Source organism: Cibotium barometz, chromosome 36, assembly GCF_041138505.1.
Source record: "Cibotium barometz isolate CiBa-2024 chromosome 36, ASM4113850v1, whole genome shotgun sequence".
NCBI classification, from domain to species: domain Eukaryota; kingdom Viridiplantae; phylum Streptophyta; class Polypodiopsida; order Cyatheales; family Cibotiaceae; genus Cibotium; species Cibotium barometz.
The window spans coordinates 17,610,023-17,617,552 of record NC_141081.1 but is presented as its reverse complement, the minus strand read 5'-3'; positions in this window follow the sequence as shown (position 1 = coordinate 17,617,552).

Below are 7,530 nucleotides of genomic sequence, written 5' to 3'. Positions count from 1 at the left end.
AAAGAGAGGTGATTGGTAGTAACACATGCTCTCTCTGAAAGGTTGGAATTGCCAACATTCCCACATCGAGCGAAGAATTGAAAGTCATTGAAATGACATTTGATTGATATACATTTGTAGGAGATGGATACAACCAAAGACACTCCATGCTAGAATGAGCCAGTAGTGTGGTCATTTTCAGTAGGGAAATATTGGTACATAACAAAATGTGAAAACTTGAGCTACTTTTGGGTTTCAAATGTGGAGTGGGAGTAGATAGAAACATTTTCCTTTTATGCATTTAATACGTTAAAATTGTAATTAAATAAGATTTTACCGAAAAAGTCTTTTTTTTGTAATAGGGTTCACATGCTATTTCATCAAAGCATCAATGTAATTAAATAGGGTTTTACAAAAAAAGAAAAAGAAGGTTGAAATTGGGCAAATAGAAGTAGTTGTTAACCTATGGTGGACATTGAGACGTATTGCTTTTTATGTCATATAATTATTTTACGTATTCTGAGTCATGGGCTGTGTTTGTCGTCACCACATGTAAAGGGTAAGGGGATTGGGTGATCGTCGATGAGAGGCACACCTTGAATTTTATCAAGATAAGGGTTAGGATCGGTCGTCCATGTGTGGGCGCCCGTCCATGTGTGACACATATAAAAGTCAAATGTAATCTAAAACCTCTCATTCTTGGAGTGTTGAATACAAGGAGTGCTCTTGCTATAACGTACATTGGGTACACCTAGTGGCAACCATAGACACATGGAGAAATAGAGGCATAAGTTGGGTAACACCTGAGAGGCAAGATATGCCACCATTAGTGCTAGTAAACATGATAGGTGTTATGCACTTGACTTCTGATGGCAAGAAAGTGGCAAACTCCCTTGACATTGAAAGTAGCAAAGACTCTGACCAATGCGACTTCGAGTTTGAATCTCAAGAAAAAATCGACTCTGAGCCTGATAGGGGGTATGAATTGAATATTCACCCAAGTGTGGAAGCCACGTGCTCAAGGTCTAGGACAGTAACCTCTTGCAGTTCATCCAAGAGTGAGAGGGACACAAGTGAAGATCGATCAAGTGAGTCTAAATCTGATATAAATAAAAATCAGAAACTAGGTAAGAAGAAGACAAGACATAAGCGACAACGCTATCGAGCTAATGTACGAGCTAAAATAAACAAAGAGATCCACTTCAGAATGGCTTAGTTATGTAGGAGCATATGACGCTCATCAAAGTTAGTGGATAATTGGGGAGAATACCTCCAAAGTGTCATGTGGTGTAGTTCGCAATCTCATGACATTGCCCAATTAGAAATTGAAGAGAAGTCGAAACTAAGTCATACTGCGAGAAGGCATCGAGAGTTAGCTCGGCGCAACAAAAGGAAGCAGAATTTAAAGAAAAAAGCATGGCACAACAAGAACCGGTAGACTTGCATCCCGCACCCGAGCATTTCAAATCTTTTACCACGGGGGAACGTAAAGTCGTCTACACAAAAGCCCAATGAATGCTTACCAATGGGAGTAGCGGTGTCTACGATGGCCCGGCGGTAGTTAAGGAGATAGAACTAGCAGATCCACGTGAGGAGTCTAAACCAGTTTTTATTGCTCAAGACCTCACCAAGACGGAAGAAGCTACACTTAAGATGCTTCTTAAAGAATTCAAGGACATATTTGCTTGGACATACCATGATATGAAGGGTGTTCCACCCTTTGTGGTGTAACACACAATTCCAATGATTAGTACTACTAAACCAATCCAGCAACGTCCCTACCCAATGAATCCTAAGTATGCAAAGATTGTACAAGAGAAAATTGAAAAGCTTATAACATGTGGATTCATATATCTTATTGAGCACTCAGAATGGGTTTCTCCGATAGTCATTGTATTAAAGAAGAATGGGAAACTCAGAGTGTGCGTTGATCTCAAAAAGGTTAATGCAGTCATCAGAAGAGATCATTATCCCTTGCCGTATTCGGAACATATGCTTGGAAGAGTTGCAAGCAAGGAGGCTTATAGCTTTTTAGACGGGTACTCTGGTTATAATCAGATCATAATTGCAGTAGTGAACCAAGCTAAAACAGCTTTTATAACGGAGTTTGGACTGTTTGCCTTTCGCGTCATGGCCTTTGGCTTAACCAATGCACCTGCAACATTCCAACGATTGATAAACACAGCCTTTAAGGAATATCTAAGGGACTTTTGTGAAGCCTTCTTAGATGATCTTTGTGTTCATTCCTCTTGGGACGAGCACTTGATGTGTTTACGAAAAGTATTTGAAAGGTGTAGATTATATCGCATCTCATTGAATCCTTTCAAATGCCAATTCTGGGTTAAACACGGAGTTATTCTAGGGCATATAGTGTCCAAAAATGGGGTTTCCACCGACGAAAGTAAAATCAAGGTCATTTTGGAATTGCCCCCACACCCACCAACTATAAGGGAGTCCAGCGCTTTATGGACCATGTTGGTTATTATCGAAGGTTTATTTTATTCTTCGCTGAGATAGCTCGACCATTGTACAAGCTTCTCATCGAGTTTATTTGGACCGCGAAGATTGTGATCGTGCATATGAGTTATTAAAGAAGGCCCTGGCGAGTGCTTGCGAATGCCTAACTGGGATTTAATCTTCCATGTGCATATATTGATGCATCAAACTTTGCTATTGGGTGTGTACTAACTCAACCTGGAGAATATAAACTAGACTACCCCATTAGCTATGTCAGTCGTCCCAGTTGAACGATGCTGAAATGAACTACACCACTACGGAGCGAGAAGAATTGGCAATGATATATGTAGTAAAGAAATTTCGTTATTACCTTCTTGCCACCAAGTTTGTTTTCTATGTGGATCATCAAGCATTGTTGTATCTGGTGAACAAACCATGCTCCACAGGAAGAATCACACGATGGTTGTTGATTCTTCTTGAGTTTGATTTCACTGTTGTTGTGAGACCTGGCAAAAAACATGTCATGGCTGATCATTTGTCTCGCATACCTAATGGTGAAGCTCCTACGGGAGTTGATGATGACTTACCTGACACTTCCTTGTTCATGGTGGGTGTGGAGACAATGCCTGAATGGAGTGAGAAGATTGTTAACTTCTTGGTTAATGGTTTTCCACCCAAAGAGCTTCGTAAAGATCTAGCTCGAAGGCTGATCAAGGAACGTGAACCCTAAAGGATGACGTTCTTAGGCGTTGTGCCCGCCCGAGAGGATGAGTATCTATATATTTTGCAAGAGGCACATATGGGCGTAGCCGGTGGACACTTTTCAGGAGACTTAATTGCGTGAAAGATATTGCAATCAGGTATTGGTGGTGGCCCACTATGTTCCAAGATGCATCACTTTTTGTGAAGGGTTGTGATGAATGCCAACGCTACAAGAAACCCCAGTGGAAAGATCAGATGCCCCTACATCCAATTGAAGTAAACCAACCGTTTGAAAAGTGGAGATGGTATATGGCCAAAAGCAGTCATGCCGTGGGAATTTGTCATTCCTAGTTTTCGTGTTGCTACTCAAGAGGGCTGGGATGGTATTGTATATCCTTGAGCGGTTAGATGAAGAAAGACAATTGGCGGTGTACAATGCCCTTATAGAGAAGGATAGAAGGAAGAAATGGTTTGATCGCCATCTGAAAAACAAGGACATCAAAGTTGGGGATAAAGTCCTGATGTATGGAGTGTGCGTAACGAAAAGAAGAAACTAAAATATGCTGGTAAGGGACCATACAGAGTATGTGAAATTACCCCGCAAGGTACCATCTGAGTGGAGACTCTCGACGGAGTTGAAACCGTTGGATTCCTCAATCGGAGTAAATTCAAAAGATACGGTTGCAAATCTGGGAAGTCATCCTCCAACTCCCACTGGCGCTTCTCTCTTGAATCCAAGGTAACATCACGTTGGATTCCTAAAATATTATTAGCAGCCCAAGGGTACTACTACGAAGGGAATGACCAGATTTGGGTCCCTAAACATAAGCTAAATTCCTCTGCATCGCCTATAAAATCTTGTAAGCCAAATGTTGCCACCCCAACGACAATTCAAGACTGGGGTAAGGGAAAGGTAACGGAGTACTCCACACCACTTCTTCCAGAGCTAGTTTGGATTCCCAAACGATATCGATCGATACCACCTAGCTCAGGAAGGGGGGAGTCACAGGAAGCTTCTAGCTCCTCATGCCATTCACACGTTGATATAGAAGTTTCTGCACGCTCTACACCTACCCTTGTCAATACCCACCAAGAAACCAATGAGTCTACGTCTTCCCTTGTAAATGTATCATCGGAAGCCATATCCTCCGTTCGTTCATGGGAGTGTACACTACCATCTCTGCAACTTGATGTGGCCACAAGGGTCATAAAAAGCTATCTGCCCACATCACTACCTATAACCCACTGGACAAATTGGTTCCAAGGAGCTACAACATCATTGCAAAAAAAATGATCTACCCAAGGAAGGGGGGAGCATGTACTCACGTTCGACATTCTATTGCTTCCTCCCTAACCTTCTCCCCTGACCATGTACCTTCCAAATTCGAGGGAATGTATATATATAGCTTCATACACAAAAAAGAAAAGAAAAAAGTAAAAAGAGCAAGAGCACATTAAGAGGAGAGTTATCCGCACACAATTAGAAACAAGATTGACCTGTCTTCATGAACCTACTGATGCTATATTTGTGTTTGCAGATATGGCAGATGCACGAGCATCACACACTTCATCCACTCCCACCTTTGGTGAGAGAGGTATCATCTGTACCTTTCTCAAATATTTCACATGTGCTATCCTGTAATTAAAACCGAATTGGGTCATATAGATGTACTAGCTAGCGAGGAAAATGTTGAGGAATTAGAATGGCTAATTTGCCTATTGACTACGATTGACTTCTACTCCGTAGTAGAGGACGTATCCCTGATAGCCCAAGTCTTTACTTTTCCACAGGATGACTATCCTCGCATAGTTACATTCTTGACGAGTCTATGTGGATGGGAGGACGAAGAAGATATATTTGACGATGAAAGAACGGATGAGACTCATGGCACTACCGAGGATGATTTTATTTATTTGGATGATGCGGATAGAGGCTTAGCCTTAGGGCTATAGCCAGAACTCTACAACATCCTCTTACCTTGATCCTCAGTATTAGTGTGGTGACTGCTAGGTAGGTAAGTGTTTTCAAGTTGTTTCTAGTTTTGTGTCCTTAAAACGAGTCCTTATTTTTTCCCACTAATGTGCCTCTCGAAGTAGAGTGCTTGTTAGTTAATTGTACAGGTTGAAAAGTTTGAGGTGGGTTCGCTTTTATAGTCCTGGGAGTGCCGCAATGTCATACGTGGATATCTACATCAAATTGCGGGCATTTCTCATCGAATCAAGGAGATCTCTAAAATACAGGTGTAATTCTTTCATGCCCACTCTCTTTCATTTTTACTGTTCAATTAATTGCAAGAACTATAATGCATGACTACATGGAATTTGTCAAGCACTACTTAGTTTTTGAAGTTGCCTAAGGTGTTAGTGTAAGTCATTAATTGAGTTTAACCTTATTTTAGAAATTCTCGGGAATGCATGATGTCTTTAGTTAACCTTGGAATATGGTTGTCTTAGGTCTAGGGTTAAAACCATCGTAATGCTTGAACAACCTGGCCGTGTGTGTTGACCTCTAAGACATAGCTTTTATCCCTTTGTCGAAAGGATGTAAGAACGCATGATAATTTGGGAGCAAAAATCCAAAGAGATTAAAAAAAAGGCCTACAAAAAATGGCAATGTATGGTAGGGGGTAGCCTTGCCTAAGGTGAGCTAGTAGATTCCTGGAGAAGGCCTTGTGGTAAACATGGCACCAGGGTCGATGCTAGTTTTGCTTTAGGGAGGTCGCCATTGTTTGTAAAAATTATCACGTGCATAAAAGAAATAAAGGGAAAAGACTCCTATGACTAATATTTCTTGTGTCCTTAGGCTCTTGGGATTAGCTTGTTCTTCGAATAGACACATTGTGGTCATCTGTTTATTTATTAAGCTTGGTAATTTTCTTTGACTTAGGCCAGTTGTAGACCTTGATTAACCTTCGACACCTTGCTAACTCTTGAATTACTTTCAATAATTTTAAACTCATGTTAATTTGCTACGCTAGCTCCTTAATGTGACCTCTTAAACTAGGTTCTCATGGCATACTTCCATTGTGGTCTAACATGCTTGATTTTATTTTTGATACACTCTATATCTTTTGAAGACCAAGCATGCTTTCACTCTACTTCCCTGTTTTGCAGATACAGTCTACCACAACAAACCCTGTCGAGCTTACCATACCATATCTTCCGAGGACGGAATCTATATCAGGAAGGGGGGTATGTTAACCTATGGCGGACATTGAGATGTATTACTTTTTACATCCTATAATTATTTTACGTATTCTGAGTCATGGGCCAGGCTTGTCGGCACCACATGTAAAGGGTAAGGGGATTGGGTGATCGCCGATGAGAGGTGCACCTCGAATTTCATCAGGATAAGGGTTAGGATCGACCGACTATGTGTGGGCGCTCATGTGTGAATAGCCAGGTCACGTATAAAAGTCAAATGTAACCTAAAACCTCTCATTCTCGGAGTGTTGAATACAAGGAGTGCTCTTGCTTCATCTTCTCCATCTCCTTCCCCAGCGTGTGTGTGTGTGTGTGTGTGAGAGAGAGAGAGAGAGAGAGAGAGAGAGAGAGAGAGAGAGAGAGAGTAGCGATCGAGCATTGCGTGGCGGCACGGCGGTAGAGCGACGGCGGTAGCGGCGGCTCCTTCCTCATCGCGACGCGAGAATCCTTCACGGCGGCGGTCTGAGCGGTGAGTAACACACCATTGCTCCCTGTTTTGAGCTTGCTGGTTTCCTGGTTGTGTGCTTGCAGCCATTCGTGGCTTGCACTGGCAAGTCCCTAGCTCCAACACGTGCGCAAGAGCGCACAGCCATGGTTGTAAATTCTTGGACAAAAGGAGATGGTAATAAATCTTATTTTACCTAAATTTATCCCATGGACGCCTAGTAGAAATTCTACTAGTGGCCACACCCCGCTGATTCTTATGCCACTTTTTAAGCTTATATGCTTAATAAAGATCTTGTGTTCGAGTCAAGATATCTTTGAGTTCTGTATCCTTCATACACTTGTGATACTTTGTCATTCTTCACAAAGAATACTTGGACATCATATGCTGGTTTCTATAGCAGTTTTAGAGAATTCTGAAACTAAGACCCAGTCATGTAACATGTAACATATATTGTGGTATTCAACCATCTTGATCTTCAATTTGCCTGCTCACTTAGCTTTTGTATCTCTTCTAAAAGATAAGTGAGTAGGTGAGTTGAAGATTAAAGTTCTAATATAAGGATTGACCAAGGAAAACACAAGACTTAGAAACAAGAATATGAACACAGTCATCTCTACATAGTACTCAATTTAAAAGAAGGAGAAAGAGAGGCTTGGAGATTAAAATACATGAATGCTAGTAGAAAGTGAAGGTACTTAACTATGATATTTAATACAAAACTAATAACATTGTCCATGTTA